Here is a 12,440-nt window from a genome sequence, read left to right on the forward strand (position 1 = left end):
TGGGAGGTGGCCCTCATTTGAATATTGTGGCCATGGACGGCCCCCTTCTGGGGAGCTGAAAGTGTAAGTGACGGTCTGGCAGCAGGATGGACCAGAACATGGAGCAGCCTATGGAAGATGATGGGCTGTCGCCCGGCTGGCTGTGTGTTGCCCTTTTTGTTTTTCCATCCCCAAAGGCCGCAGCCTCTTCTAGGTGGTCTCCCTGGGCCAAGGGAGGGCTGCCGCCATGGCGGTAGGTCGGGAGGAGGCCCTTGCCCAGTTTACTCTGGCTTCTCTTCAGAACGTAAAAATCTTTCGCCTTTTACTAAAGATTTCCGTGGAGAGGAGCAAAACTGAGTTTTGTGGCAATTTTTGCATGCTCCAGCTTGCTGGGGCTTCCTTCATTTGGTTGAACAACAGAATGAGTGGGGGGTGGGCTTTCAGTGGGAGACTGAATCCTGTGGTTGGTTGGGAGGTGGCCCTCATTTGAATATTGTGGCCATGGATGGCCCCCTTCTGGGGAGCTGGAAGTGTAAGTGACGCTCTGGCAGCAGGATGGACCAGAACATGGAGCAGCCTATGGAAGATGATGGGCTGTCGCCCGGCTGGCTGTGTGTTGCCCTTTTTGTTTTTCCATCCCCAAAGGCCGCAGCCTCTTCTAGGTGGTCTCCCTGGGCCAAGGGAGGGCTGCGGCCATGGCGGTAGGTCGGGAGGAGGCCCTTGCCCAGTATACGCTGGCTTCTCTTCAGAGCGTAAAAATCTTTCGCCTTTTACTAAAGATTTCCATGGAGAAGAGCAAAACTGAGTTTTGTGGCAATTTTTGCATGCTCCAGCTTGCTGGGGCAGCAGGATGGACCAGAACATGGAGCAGCCTATGGAAGATGATGGGCTGTCGCCCGGCTGGCTGTGTGTTGCCCTTTTTGTTTTTCCATCCCCAAAGGCCGCAGCCTCTTCTAGGTGGTCTCCCTGGGCCAAGGGAGGGCTGCGGCCATGGCGGTAGGTCGGGAGGAGGCCCTTGCCCAGTATACTCTGGCTTCTCTTCAGAACGTAAAAATCTTTCGCCTTTTACTAAAGATTTCCGTGGAGAGGAGCAAAACTGAGTTTTGTGGCAATTTTTGCATGCTCCAGCTTGCTGGGGCTTCCTTCATTTGGTTGAACAACAGAATGAGTGGGGGGTGGGCTTTCAGTGGGAGACTGAATCCTGTGGTTGGTTGGGAGGTGGCCCTCATTTGAATATTGTGGCCATGGATGGCCCCCTTCTGGGGAGCTGGAAGTGTAAGTGATGCTCTGGCAGCAGGATGGACCAGAACATGGAGCAGCCTATGGAAGATGATGGGCTGTCGCCCGGCTGGCTGTGTGTTGCCCTTTTTGTTTTTCCATCCCCAAAGGCCGCAGCCTCTTCTAGGTGGTCTCCCTGGGCCAAGGGAGGGCTGCGGCCATGGCGGTAGGTCGGGAGGAGGCCCTTGCCCAGTATACTCTGGCTTCTCTTCAGAACGTAAAAATCTTTCGCCTTTTACTAAAAATTTCCGGGGAGAGGAGCAAAACTGAGTTTTGTGGCAATTTTTGCATGCTCCAGCTTGCTGGGGCTTCCTTCATTTGGTTGAACAACAGAATGAGTGGGGGGGTGGGCTTTCAGTGGGAGACTGAATCCTGTGGTTGGTTGGGAGGTGGCCCTCATTTGAATATTGTGGCCATGGACGGCCCCCTTCTGGGGAGCTGGAAGTGTAAGTGATGCTCTGGTAGCAGGATGGACCAGAACATGAAGCAGCCTATGGAAGATGATGGGCTGTCGCCCGGCTGGCTGTGTGTTGCCCTTTTTGTTTTTCCATTCCCAAAGGCCGCAGCCTCTTCTAGGTGGTCTACCTGGGCCAAGGGAGGGCTGCGGCCATGGCGGTAGGTCGGGAGGAGGCCCTTGCCCAGTATACTCTGGCTTCTCTTCAGAACGTAAAAATCTTTCGACTTTTACTAAAGATTTCCGTGGAGAGGAGCAAAACTGAGCTTTGTGGCAATTTTTGCATGCTCCAGCTTGCTGGGGCTTCTTTCATTTGGTTGAACAACAGAATGAGTGGGGGGTGGGCTTTCAGTGGGAGACTGAATCCTGTGGTTGGTTGGGAGGTGGCCCTCATTTGAATATTGTGGCCATGGACGGCCCCCTTCTGGGGAGCTGGAAGTGTAAGTGACGCTCTGGCAGCAGGATGGACCAGAACATGGAGCAGCCTATGGAAGATGATGGGCTGTCGCCCGGCTGGCTGTGTGTTGCCATTTTTGTTTTTCCATCCCCAAAGGCCGCAGCCTCTTCTAGGTGGTCTCCCTGGGCCAAGGGAGGGCTGCGGCCATGGCGGTAGGTCGGGAGGAGGCCCTTGCCCAGTATACTCTGGCTTCTCTTCAGAACGTAAAAATCTTTCGCCTTTTACTAAAGATTTCCATGGAGAGAAGCAAAACTGAGTTTTGTGGCAATTTTTGCATGCTCCAGCTTGCTGGGGCTTCCTTCATTTGGTTGAACAACAGAATGAGTGGGGGGTGGGCTTTCAGTGGGAGACTGAATCCTGTGGTCGGTTGGGAGGTGGCCCTCATTTGAATATTGTGGCCATGGATGGCCCCCTTCTGGGGAGCTGGAAGTGTAAGTGATGCTCTGGCAGCAGGATGGACCAGAACATGGAGCAGCCTATGGAAGATGATGGGCTGTCGCCCGGCTGGCTGTGTGTTGCCCTTTTTGTTTTTCCATCCCCAAAGGCCGCAGCCTCTTCTAGGTGGTCTCCCTGGGCCAAGGGAGGGCTGCGGCCATGGCGGTAGGTCGGGAGGAGGCCCTTGCCCAGTATACTCTGGCTTCTCTTCAGAACGTAAAAATCTTTCGCCTTTTACTAAAAATTTCCGTGGAGAGGAGCAAAACTGAGTTTTGTGGCAATTTTTGCATGCTCCAGCTTGCTGGGGCTTCCTTCATTTGGTTGAACAACAGAATGAGTGGGGGGGTGGGCTTTCAGTGGGAGACTGAATCCTGTGGTTGGTTGGGAGGTGGCCCTCATTTGAATATTGTGGCCATGGACGGCCCCCTTCTGGGGAGCTGGAAGTGTAAGTGATGCTCTGGTAGCAGGATGGACCAGAACATGAAGCAGCCTATGGAAGATGATGGGCTGTCGCCCGGCTGGCTGTGTGTTGCCCTTTTTGTTTTTCCATTCCCAAAGGCCGCAGCCTCTTCTAGGTGGTCTCCCTGGGCCAAGGGAGGGCTGCGGCCAAGGCGGTAGGTCGGGAGGAGGCCCTTGCCCAGTATACTCTGGCTTCTCTTCAGAACGTAAAAATCTTTCGCCTTTTACTAAAGATTTCCGTGGAGAGGAGCAAAACTGAGTTTTGTGGCAATTTTTGCATGCTCCAGCTTGCTGGGGCTTCCTTCATTTGGTTGAACAACAGAATGAGTGGGGGGTGGGCTTTCAGTGGGAGACTGAATCCTGTGGTTGGTTGGGAGGTGGCCCTCATTTGAATATTGTGGCCATGGACGGCCCCCTTCTGGGGAGCTGGAAGTGTAAGTGACGCTCTGGCAGCAGGATGGACCAGAACATGGAGCAGCCTATGGAAGATGATGGGCTGTCGCCCGGCTGGCTGTGTGTTGCCCTTTTTGTTTTTCCATTCCCAAAGGCCGCAGCCTCTTCTAGGTGGTCTCCCTGGGCCAAGGGACGGCTGCGGCCAAGGCGGTAGGTCGGGAGGAGGCCCTTGCCCAGTATACTCTGGCTTCTCTTCAGAACGTAAAAATCTTTCGCCTTTTACTAAAGATTTCCGTGGAGAGGAGCAAAACTGAGTTTTGTGGCAATTTTTGCATGCTCCAGCTTGCTGGGGCTTACTTCATTTGATTGAACAACAGAATGAGTGGGGGGTGGGCTTTCAGTGGGAGACTGAATCCTGTGGTTGGTTGGGAGGTGGCCCTCATTTGAATATTGTGGCCATGGACGGCCCCCTTCTGGGGAGCTGGAAATGTAAGTGACGCTCTGGCAGCAGGATGGACCAGAACATGGAGCAGCCTATGGAAGATGATGGGCTGTCGCCCGGCTGGCTGTGTGTTGCCCTTTTTGTTTTTCCATCCCCAAAGGCCGCAGCCTCTTCTAGGTGGTCTCCCTGGGCCAAGGGAGGGCTGCGGCCAAGGCGGTAGGTCGGGAGGAGGCCCTTGCCCAGTATACTCTGGCTTCTCTTCAGAACGTAAAAATCTTTCGCCTTTTATTAAAGATTTCCGTGGAGAGGAGCAAAACTGAGTTTTGTGGCAATTTTTGCATGCTCCAGCTTGCTGGGGCTTCCTTCATTTGGTTGAACAACAGAATGAGTGGGGGGTGGGCTTTCAGTGGGAGACTGAATCCTGTGGTTGGTTGGGAGGTGGCCCTCATTTGAATATTGTGGCCATGGACGGCCCCCTTCTGGGGAGCTGGAAGTGTAAGTGACGCTCTGGCAGCAGGTTGGACCAGAACATGGAGCAGCCTATGGAAGATGATGGGCTGTCGCCCGGCTGGCTGTGTGTTGCCCTTTTTGTTTTTCCATCCCCAAAGGCCGCAGCCTCTTCTAGGTGGTCTCCCTGGGCCAAGGGAGGGCTGCGGCCATGGCGGTAGGTCGGGAGGAGGCCCTTGCCCAGTATACTCTGGCTTCTCTTCAGAACGTAAAAATCTTTCGCCTTTTACTAAAGATTTCCGTGGAGAGGAGCAAAACTGAGTTTTGTGGCAATTTTTGCATGCTCCAGCTTGCTGGGGCTTCCTTCATTTGGTTGAACAACAGAATGAGTGGGGGGTGGGCTTTCAGTGGGAGACTGAATCTTGTGGTTGGTTGGGAGGTGGCCCTCATTTGAATATTGTGGCCATGGACGGCCCCCTTCTGGGGAGCTGGAAGTGTAAGTGACGCTCTGGCAGCAGGATGGACCAGAACATGGAGCAGCCTATGGAAGATGATGGGCTGTCGCCCGGCTGGCTGTGTGTTGCCCTTTTTGTTTTTCCATTCCCAAAGGCCGCAGCCTCTTCTAGGTGGTCTCCCTGGGCCAAGGGAGGGCTGCGGCCATGGCGGTAGGTCGGGAGGAGGCCCTTGCCCAGTATACTCTGGCTTCTCTTCAGAACGTAAAAATCTTTCGCCTTTTATTAAAGATTTCCGTGGAGAGGAGCAAAACTGAGTTTTGTGGCAATTTTTGCATGCTCCAGCTTGCTTGGGCTTCCTTCATTTGGTTGAACAACAGAATGAGTGGGGGTTGGGCTTTCAGTGGGAGACTGAATCCTGTGGTTGGTTGGGAGGTGGCCCTCATTTGAATATTGTGGCCATGGACGGCCCCCTTCTGGGGAGCTGAAAGTGTAAGTGACGGTCTGGCAGCAGGATGGACCAGAACATGGAGCAGCCTATGGAAGATGATGGGCTGTCGCCCGGCTGGCTGTGTGTTGCCCTTTTTGTTTTTCCATCCCCAAAGGCCGCAGCCTCTTCTAGGTGGTCTCCCTGGGCCAAGGGAGGGCTGCCGCCATGGCGGTAGGTCGGGAGGAGGCCCTTGCCCAGTTTACTCTGGCTTCTCTTCAGAACGTAAAAATCTTTCGCCTTTTACTAAAGATTTCCGTGGAGAGGAGCAAAACTGAGTTTTGTGGCAATTTTTGCATGCTCCAGCTTGCTGGGGCTTCCTTCATTTGGTTGAACAACAGAATGAGTGGGGGGTGGGCTTTCAGTGGGAGACTGAATCCTGTGGTTGGTTGGGAGGTGGCCCTCATTTGAATATTGTGGCCATGGATGGCCCCCTTCTGGGGAGCTGGAAGTGTAAGTGACGCTCTGGCAGCAGGATGGACCAGAACATGGAGCAGCCTATGGAAGATGATGGGCTGTCGCCCGGCTGGCTGTGTGTTGCCCTTTTTGTTTTTCCATCCCCAAAGGCCGCAGCCTCTTCTAGGTGGTCTCCCTGGGCCAAGGGAGGGCTGCGGCCATGGCGGTAGGTCGGGAGGAGGCCCTTGCCCAGTATACGCTGGCTTCTCTTCAGAGCGTAAAAATCTTTCGCCTTTTACTAAAGATTTCCATGGAGAAGAGCAAAACTGAGTTTTGTGGCAATTTTTGCATGCTCCAGCTTGCTGGGGCAGCAGGATGGACCAGAACATGGAGCAGCCTATGGAAGATGATGGGCTGTCGCCCGGCTGGCTGTGTGTTGCCCTTTTTGTTTTTCCATCCCCAAAGGCCGCAGCCTCTTCTAGGTGGTCTCCCTGGGCCAAGGGAGGGCTGCGGCCATGGCGGTAGGTCGGGAGGAGGCCCTTGCCCAGTATACTCTGGCTTCTCTTCAGAACGTAAAAATCTTTCGCCTTTTACTAAAGATTTCCGTGGAGAGGAGCAAAACTGAGTTTTGTGGCAATTTTTGCATGCTCCAGCTTGCTGGGGCTTCCTTCATTTGGTTGAACAACAGAATGAGTGGGGGGTGGGCTTTCAGTGGGAGACTGAATCCTGTGGTTGGTTGGGAGGTGGCCCTCATTTGAATATTGTGGCCATGGATGGCCCCCTTCTGGGGAGCTGGAAGTGTAAGTGATGCTCTGGCAGCAGGATGGACCAGAACATGGAGCAGCCTATGGAAGATGATGGGCTGTCGCCCGGCTGGCTGTGTGTTGCCCTTTTTGTTTTTCCATCCCCAAAGGCCGCAGCCTCTTCTAGGTGGTCTCCCTGGGCCAAGGGAGGGCTGCGGCCATGGCGGTAGGTCGGGAGGAGGCCCTTGCCCAGTATACTCTGGCTTCTCTTCAGAACGTAAAAATCTTTCGCCTTTTACTAAAAATTTCCGGGGAGAGGAGCAAAACTGAGTTTTGTGGCAATTTTTGCATGCTCCAGCTTGCTGGGGCTTCCTTCATTTGGTTGAACAACAGAATGAGTGGGGGGGTGGGCTTTCAGTGGGAGACTGAATCCTGTGGTTGGTTGGGAGGTGGCCCTCATTTGAATATTGTGGCCATGGACGGCCCCCTTCTGGGGAGCTGGAAGTGTAAGTGATGCTCTGGTAGCAGGATGGACCAGAACATGAAGCAGCCTATGGAAGATGATGGGCTGTCGCCCGGCTGGCTGTGTGTTGCCCTTTTTGTTTTTCCATTCCCAAAGGCCGCAGCCTCTTCTAGGTGGTCTACCTGGGCCAAGGGAGGGCTGCGGCCATGGCGGTAGGTCGGGAGGAGGCCCTTGCCCAGTATACTCTGGCTTCTCTTCAGAACGTAAAAATCTTTCGACTTTTACTAAAGATTTCCGTGGAGAGGAGCAAAACTGAGCTTTGTGGCAATTTTTGCATGCTCCAGCTTGCTGGGGCTTCTTTCATTTGGTTGAACAACAGAATGAGTGGGGGGTGGGCTTTCAGTGGGAGACTGAATCCTGTGGTTGGTTGGGAGGTGGCCCTCATTTGAATATTGTGGCCATGGACGGCCCCCTTCTGGGGAGCTGGAAGTGTAAGTGACGCTCTGGCAGCAGGATGGACCAGAACATGGAGCAGCCTATGGAAGATGATGGGCTGTCGCCCGGCTGGCTGTGTGTTGCCATTTTTGTTTTTCCATCCCCAAAGGCCGCAGCCTCTTCTAGGTGGTCTCCCTGGGCCAAGGGAGGGCTGCGGCCATGGCGGTAGGTCGGGAGGAGGCCCTTGCCCAGTATACTCTGGCTTCTCTTCAGAACGTAAAAATCTTTCGCCTTTTACTAAAGATTTCCATGGAGAGAAGCAAAACTGAGTTTTGTGGCAATTTTTGCATGCTCCAGCTTGCTGGGGCTTCCTTCATTTGGTTGAACAACAGAATGAGTGGGGGGTGGGCTTTCAGTGGGAGACTGAATCCTGTGGTCGGTTGGGAGGTGGCCCTCATTTGAATATTGTGGCCATGGATGGCCCCCTTCTGGGGAGCTGGAAGTGTAAGTGATGCTCTGGCAGCAGGATGGACCAGAACATGGAGCAGCCTATGGAAGATGATGGGCTGTCGCCCGGCTGGCTGTGTGTTGCCCTTTTTGTTTTTCCATCCCCAAAGGCCGCAGCCTCTTCTAGGTGGTCTCCCTGGGCCAAGGGAGGGCTGCGGCCATGGCGGTAGGTCGGGAGGAGGCCCTTGCCCAGTATACTCTGGCTTCTCTTCAGAACGTAAAAATCTTTCGCCTTTTACTAAAAATTTCCGTGGAGAGGAGCAAAACTGAGTTTTGTGGCAATTTTTGCATGCTCCAGCTTGCTGGGGCTTCCTTCATTTGGTTGAACAACAGAATGAGTGGGGGGGTGGGCTTTCAGTGGGAGACTGAATCCTGTGGTTGGTTGGGAGGTGGCCCTCATTTGAATATTGTGGCCATGGACGGCCCCCTTCTGGGGAGCTGGAAGTGTAAGTGATGCTCTGGTAGCAGGATGGACCAGAACATGAAGCAGCCTATGGAAGATGATGGGCTGTCGCCCGGCTGGCTGTGTGTTGCCCTTTTTGTTTTTCCATTCCCAAAGGCCGCAGCCTCTTCTAGGTGGTCTACCTGGGCCAAGGGAGGGCTGCGGCCATGGCGGTAGGTCGGGAGGAGGCCCTTGCCCAGTATACTCTGGCTTCTCTTCAGAACGTAAAAATCTTTCGACTTTTACTAAAGATTTCCGTGGAGAGGAGCAAAACTGAGCTTTGTGGCAATTTTTGCATGCTCCAGCTTGCTGGGGCTTCTTTCATTTGGTTGAACAACAGAATGAGTGGGGGGTGGGCTTTCAGTGGGAGACTGAATCCTGTGGTTGGTTGGGAGGTGGCCCTCATTTGAATATTGTGGCCATGGACGGCCCCCTTCTGGGGAGCTGGAAGTGTAAGTGACGCTCTGGCAGCAGGATGGACCAGAACATGGAGCAGCCTATGGAAGATGATGGGCTGTCGCCCGGCTGGCTGTGTGTTGCCATTTTTGTTTTTCCATCCCCAAAGGCCGCAGCCTCTTCTAGGTGGTCTCCCTGGGCCAAGGGAGGGCTGCGGCCATGGCGGTAGGTCGGGAGGAGGCCCTTGCCCAGTATACTCTGGCTTCTCTTCAGAACGTAAAAATCTTTTGCCTTTTACTAAAGATTTCCGTGGAGAGGAGCAAAACTGAGTTTTGTGGCAATTTTTGCATGCTCCAGCTTGCTGGGGCTTCCTTCATTTGGTTGAACAACAGAATGAGTGGGGGGTGGGCTTTCAGTTGGAGACTGAATCCTGTGGTTGGTTGGGAGGTGGCCCTCATTTGAATATTGTGGCCATGGACGGCCCCCTTCTGGGGAGCTGGAAGTGTAAGTGACGATCTGGCAGCAGGATGGACCAGAACATGGAGCAGTCTATGGAAGATGATGGGCTGTCGCCCGGCTGGCTGTGTGTTGCCCTTTTTGTTTTTCCATCCCCAAAGGCCGCAGCCTCTTCTAGGTGGTCTCCCTGGGCCAAGGGAGGGCTGCGGCCATGGCGGTAGGTCGGGAGGAGGCCTTTGCCCAGTATACTCTGGCTTCTCTTCAGAATGTAAAAATCTTTCGCCTTTTACTAAAGATTTTCGTGGAGAGGAGCAAAACTGAGTTTTGTGGCAATTTTTGCATGCTCCAGCTTGCTGGGGCTTCCTTCATTTGGTTGAACAACAGAATGAGTGGGGGGTGGGCTTTCAGTGGGAGACTGAATCCTGTGGTTGGTTGGGAGGTGGCCCTCATTTGAATATTGTGGCCATGGACGGCCCCCTTCTGGGGAGCTGGAAGTGTAAGTGACGCTCTGGCAGCAGGATGGACCAGAACATGGAGCAGCCTATGGAAGATGATGGGCTGTCGCCCGGCTGGCTGTGTGTTGCCCTTTTTGTTTTTCCATCCCCAAAGGCCGCAGCCTCTTCTAGGTGGTCTCCCTGGGCCAAGGGAGGGCTGCGGCCATGGCGGTAGGTCGGGAGGAGGCCCTTGCCCAGTATACTCTGGCTTCTCTTCAGAACGTAAAAATCTTTCGCCTTTTACTAAAGATTTCCGTGGAGAGGAGCAAAACTGAGTTTTGTGGCAATTTTTGTATGCTCCAGCTTGCTGGGGCTTCCTTCATTTGGTTGAACAACAGAATGAGTGGGGGGTGGGCTTTCAGTGGGAGACTGAATCCTGTGGTTGGTTGGGAGGTGGCCCTCATTTGAATATTGTGGCCATGGACGGCCCCCTTCTGGGGAGCTGGAAGTGTAAGTGACGCTCTGGCAGCAGGATGGACCAGAACATGGAGCAGCCTATGGAAGATGATGGGCTGTCGCCCGGCTGGCTGTGTGTTGCCCTTTTTGTTTTTCCATCCCCAAAGGCCGCAGCCTCTTCTAGGTGGTCTCCCTGGGCCAAGGGAGGGCTGCGGCCATGGCGGTAGGTCGGGAGGAGGCCCTTGCCCAGTATACTCTGGCTTCTCTTCAGAACGTAAAAATCTTTCGCCTTTTACTAAAGATTTCCGTGGAGAGGAGCAAAACTGAGTTTTGTGGCAATTTTTGCATGCTCCAGCTTGCTGGGGCTTCCTTCATTTGGTTGAACAACAGAATGAGTGGGGGGTGGGCTTTCAGTGGGAGACTGAATCCTGTGGTTGGTTGGGAGGTGGCCCTCATTTGAATATTCTGGCCATGGACGGCCCCCTTCTGGGGAGCTGGAAGTGTAAGTGACGCTCTGGCAGCAGGATGGACCAGAACATGGAGCAGCCTATGGAAGATGATGGGCTGTCGCCCGGCTGGCTGTGTGTTGCCCTTTTTGTTTTTCCATCCCCAAAGGCCGCAGCCTCTTCTAGGTGGTCTCCCTTGGCCAAGGGAGGGCTGCGGCCATGGCGGTAGGTCGGGAGGAGGCCCTTGCCCAGTATACTCTGGCTTCTCTTCAGAACGTAAAAATCTTTCGCCTTTTACTAAAGATTTCCGTGGAGAGGAGCAAAACTGAGTTTTGTGGCAATTTTTGCATGCTCCAGCTTGCTGGGGCTTCCTTCATTTGGTTGAACAACAGAATGAGTGGGGGGTGGGCTTTCAGTGGGAGACTGAATCCTGTGGTTGGTTGGGAGGTAGCCCTCATTTGAATATTGTGGCCATGGACGGCCCCCTTCTGGGGAGCTGGAAGTGTAAGTGACGCTCTGGCAGCAGGATGGACCAGAACATGGAGCAGCCTATGGAAGATGATGGGCTGTCGCCCGGCTGGCTGTGTGTTGCCCTTTTTGTTTTTCCATCCCCAAAGGCCGCAGCCTCTTCTAGGTGGTCTCCCTGGGCCAAGGGAGGGCTGCGGCCATGGCGGTAGGTCGGGAGGAGGGCCTTGCCCAGTATACGCTGGCTTCTCTTCAGAACGTAAAAATCTTTCGCCTTTTACTAAAGATTTCCATGGAGAGGAGCAAAACTGAGTTTTGTGGCAATTTTTGCATGCTCCAGCTTGCTGGGGCTTCCTTCATTTGGTTGAACAACAGAATGAGTGGGGGGTGGGCTTTCAGTGGGAGACTGAATCCTGTGGTTGGTTGGGAGGTGGCCCTCATTTGAATATTGTGGCCATGGACGGCCCCCTTCTGGGGAGCTGGAAGTGTAAGTGACGCTCTGGCAGCAGGATGGACCAGAACATGGAGCAGCCTATGGAAGATGATGGGCTGTCGCCCGGCTGGCTGTGTGTTGCCCTTTTTGTTTTTCCATCCCCAAAGGCCGCAGCCTTTTCTAGGTGGTCTCCCTGGGCCAAGGGAGGGCTGCGGCCATGGCGGTAGGTCGGGAGGAGGCCCTTGCCCAGTATACTCTGGCTTCTCTTCAGAACGTAAAAATCTTTCGCCTTTTACTAAAGATTTCCGTGGAGAGGAGCAAAACTGAGTTTTGTGGCAATTTTTGCATGCTCCAGCTTGCTGGGGCTTCCTTCATTTGGTTGAACAACAGAATGAGTGGGGGGTGGGCTTTCAGTGGGAGACTGAATCCTGTGGTTGGTTGGGAGGTGGCCCTCATTTGAATATTGTGGCCATGGACGGCCCCCTTCTGGGGAGCTGGAAGTGTAAGTGACGCTCTGGCAGCAGGATGGACCAGAACATGGAGCAGCCTATGGAAGATGATGGGCTATCGCCCGGCTGGCTGTGTGTTGCCCTTTTTGTTTTTCCATCCCCAAAGGCCGCAGCCTCTTCTAGGTGGTCTCCCTGGGCCAAGGGAGGGCTGCGGCCATGGCGGTAGGTCGGGAGGAGACCCTTGCCCAGTATATTCTGGCTTCTCTTCAGAACGTAAAAATCTTTCGCCTTTTACTAAAGATTTCCGTGGAGAGCAGCAAAACTGAGTTTTGTGGCAATTTTTGCATGCTCCAGCTTGCTGGGGCTTCCTTCATTTGGTTGAACAACAGAATGAGTGGGGGGTGGGCTTTCAGTGGGAGACTGAATCCTGTGGTTGGTTGGGAGGTGGCCCTCATTTGAATATTGTGGCCATGGACGGCCCCCTTCTGGGGAGCTGGAAGTGTAAGTGACGCTCTGGCAGCAGGATGGACCAGAACATGGAGCAGCCTATGGAAGATGATGGGCTGTCGCCCGGCTGGCTGTGTGTTGCCCTTTTTGTTTTTCCATCCCCAAAGGCCGCAGCCTCTTCTAGGTGGT

The 12,440-nt window shown here is 54.0% G+C and overlaps 28 non-coding genes across 28 annotated transcripts; all 28 read left to right on the forward strand.

Moving 5' to 3' along the window:
• Nucleotides 1-260: 260 nt before the first annotated feature.
• On the forward strand, nt 261-376 carry LOC141261052 (U5 spliceosomal RNA). The gene has a single exon (XR_012319762.1). It is a non-coding gene; the product is annotated as a U5 spliceosomal RNA (small nuclear RNA).
• Nucleotides 377-708: 332 nt separating this feature from the next.
• LOC141260581 (U5 spliceosomal RNA) lies at nt 709-824 on the forward strand. The gene has a single exon (XR_012319325.1). It is a non-coding gene; the product is annotated as a U5 spliceosomal RNA (small nuclear RNA).
• A 179-nt stretch (nt 825-1,003) lies between these two features.
• LOC141260340 (U5 spliceosomal RNA) lies at nt 1,004-1,119 on the forward strand. Its single transcript, XR_012319097.1, has one exon. It is a non-coding gene; the product is annotated as a U5 spliceosomal RNA (small nuclear RNA).
• Nucleotides 1,120-1,451: 332 nt separating this feature from the next.
• On the forward strand, nt 1,452-1,567 carry LOC141260397 (U5 spliceosomal RNA). The gene has a single exon (XR_012319151.1). It is a non-coding gene; the product is annotated as a U5 spliceosomal RNA (small nuclear RNA).
• Nucleotides 1,568-1,900: 333 nt separating this feature from the next.
• LOC141260444 (U5 spliceosomal RNA) lies at nt 1,901-2,016 on the forward strand. The gene has a single exon (XR_012319195.1). It is a non-coding gene; the product is annotated as a U5 spliceosomal RNA (small nuclear RNA).
• A 332-nt stretch (nt 2,017-2,348) lies between these two features.
• LOC141260062 (U5 spliceosomal RNA) lies at nt 2,349-2,464 on the forward strand. The gene has a single exon (XR_012318824.1). It is a non-coding gene; the product is annotated as a U5 spliceosomal RNA (small nuclear RNA).
• A 332-nt stretch (nt 2,465-2,796) lies between these two features.
• On the forward strand, nt 2,797-2,912 carry LOC141260127 (U5 spliceosomal RNA). The gene has a single exon (XR_012318887.1). It is a non-coding gene; the product is annotated as a U5 spliceosomal RNA (small nuclear RNA).
• A 333-nt stretch (nt 2,913-3,245) lies between these two features.
• On the forward strand, nt 3,246-3,361 carry LOC141260351 (U5 spliceosomal RNA). The gene has a single exon (XR_012319108.1). It is a non-coding gene; the product is annotated as a U5 spliceosomal RNA (small nuclear RNA).
• Nucleotides 3,362-3,693: 332 nt separating this feature from the next.
• Nucleotides 3,694-3,809, forward strand: LOC141260362 (U5 spliceosomal RNA). The gene has a single exon (XR_012319119.1). It is a non-coding gene; the product is annotated as a U5 spliceosomal RNA (small nuclear RNA).
• Nucleotides 3,810-4,141: 332 nt separating this feature from the next.
• LOC141260169 (U5 spliceosomal RNA) lies at nt 4,142-4,257 on the forward strand. Its single transcript, XR_012318928.1, has one exon. It is a non-coding gene; the product is annotated as a U5 spliceosomal RNA (small nuclear RNA).
• A 332-nt stretch (nt 4,258-4,589) lies between these two features.
• LOC141260373 (U5 spliceosomal RNA) lies at nt 4,590-4,705 on the forward strand. The gene has a single exon (XR_012319130.1). It is a non-coding gene; the product is annotated as a U5 spliceosomal RNA (small nuclear RNA).
• Nucleotides 4,706-5,037: 332 nt separating this feature from the next.
• Nucleotides 5,038-5,153, forward strand: LOC141260401 (U5 spliceosomal RNA). Its single transcript, XR_012319155.1, has one exon. It is a non-coding gene; the product is annotated as a U5 spliceosomal RNA (small nuclear RNA).
• Nucleotides 5,154-5,485: 332 nt separating this feature from the next.
• Nucleotides 5,486-5,601, forward strand: LOC141261054 (U5 spliceosomal RNA). Its single transcript, XR_012319764.1, has one exon. It is a non-coding gene; the product is annotated as a U5 spliceosomal RNA (small nuclear RNA).
• Nucleotides 5,602-5,933: 332 nt separating this feature from the next.
• Nucleotides 5,934-6,049, forward strand: LOC141260582 (U5 spliceosomal RNA). Its single transcript, XR_012319326.1, has one exon. It is a non-coding gene; the product is annotated as a U5 spliceosomal RNA (small nuclear RNA).
• A 179-nt stretch (nt 6,050-6,228) lies between these two features.
• On the forward strand, nt 6,229-6,344 carry LOC141260386 (U5 spliceosomal RNA). The gene has a single exon (XR_012319141.1). It is a non-coding gene; the product is annotated as a U5 spliceosomal RNA (small nuclear RNA).
• A 332-nt stretch (nt 6,345-6,676) lies between these two features.
• LOC141260399 (U5 spliceosomal RNA) lies at nt 6,677-6,792 on the forward strand. The gene has a single exon (XR_012319153.1). It is a non-coding gene; the product is annotated as a U5 spliceosomal RNA (small nuclear RNA).
• Nucleotides 6,793-7,125: 333 nt separating this feature from the next.
• Nucleotides 7,126-7,241, forward strand: LOC141260446 (U5 spliceosomal RNA). The gene has a single exon (XR_012319197.1). It is a non-coding gene; the product is annotated as a U5 spliceosomal RNA (small nuclear RNA).
• A 332-nt stretch (nt 7,242-7,573) lies between these two features.
• Nucleotides 7,574-7,689, forward strand: LOC141260063 (U5 spliceosomal RNA). Its single transcript, XR_012318825.1, has one exon. It is a non-coding gene; the product is annotated as a U5 spliceosomal RNA (small nuclear RNA).
• Nucleotides 7,690-8,021: 332 nt separating this feature from the next.
• Nucleotides 8,022-8,137, forward strand: LOC141260128 (U5 spliceosomal RNA). The gene has a single exon (XR_012318888.1). It is a non-coding gene; the product is annotated as a U5 spliceosomal RNA (small nuclear RNA).
• Nucleotides 8,138-8,470: 333 nt separating this feature from the next.
• LOC141260447 (U5 spliceosomal RNA) lies at nt 8,471-8,586 on the forward strand. The gene has a single exon (XR_012319198.1). It is a non-coding gene; the product is annotated as a U5 spliceosomal RNA (small nuclear RNA).
• Nucleotides 8,587-8,918: 332 nt separating this feature from the next.
• On the forward strand, nt 8,919-9,034 carry LOC141261031 (U5 spliceosomal RNA). The gene has a single exon (XR_012319742.1). It is a non-coding gene; the product is annotated as a U5 spliceosomal RNA (small nuclear RNA).
• Nucleotides 9,035-9,366: 332 nt separating this feature from the next.
• On the forward strand, nt 9,367-9,482 carry LOC141260319 (U5 spliceosomal RNA). The gene has a single exon (XR_012319076.1). It is a non-coding gene; the product is annotated as a U5 spliceosomal RNA (small nuclear RNA).
• Nucleotides 9,483-9,814: 332 nt separating this feature from the next.
• LOC141259836 (U5 spliceosomal RNA) lies at nt 9,815-9,930 on the forward strand. Its single transcript, XR_012318604.1, has one exon. It is a non-coding gene; the product is annotated as a U5 spliceosomal RNA (small nuclear RNA).
• A 332-nt stretch (nt 9,931-10,262) lies between these two features.
• LOC141260398 (U5 spliceosomal RNA) lies at nt 10,263-10,378 on the forward strand. Its single transcript, XR_012319152.1, has one exon. It is a non-coding gene; the product is annotated as a U5 spliceosomal RNA (small nuclear RNA).
• Nucleotides 10,379-10,710: 332 nt separating this feature from the next.
• Nucleotides 10,711-10,826, forward strand: LOC141260409 (U5 spliceosomal RNA). The gene has a single exon (XR_012319163.1). It is a non-coding gene; the product is annotated as a U5 spliceosomal RNA (small nuclear RNA).
• A 332-nt stretch (nt 10,827-11,158) lies between these two features.
• Nucleotides 11,159-11,274, forward strand: LOC141260414 (U5 spliceosomal RNA). The gene has a single exon (XR_012319168.1). It is a non-coding gene; the product is annotated as a U5 spliceosomal RNA (small nuclear RNA).
• A 332-nt stretch (nt 11,275-11,606) lies between these two features.
• On the forward strand, nt 11,607-11,722 carry LOC141260420 (U5 spliceosomal RNA). Its single transcript, XR_012319174.1, has one exon. It is a non-coding gene; the product is annotated as a U5 spliceosomal RNA (small nuclear RNA).
• A 332-nt stretch (nt 11,723-12,054) lies between these two features.
• LOC141260256 (U5 spliceosomal RNA) lies at nt 12,055-12,170 on the forward strand. The gene has a single exon (XR_012319014.1). It is a non-coding gene; the product is annotated as a U5 spliceosomal RNA (small nuclear RNA).
• Nucleotides 12,171-12,440: the final 270 nt, after the last annotated feature.

This window comes from Phyllobates terribilis, unplaced genomic scaffold, assembly GCF_046119375.1.
Source record: "Phyllobates terribilis strain yellow unplaced genomic scaffold, ASM4611937v1 Scaffold_3__8_contigs__length_932513732, whole genome shotgun sequence".
Taxonomy (NCBI): Eukaryota; Metazoa; Chordata; class Amphibia; order Anura; family Dendrobatidae; genus Phyllobates; species Phyllobates terribilis.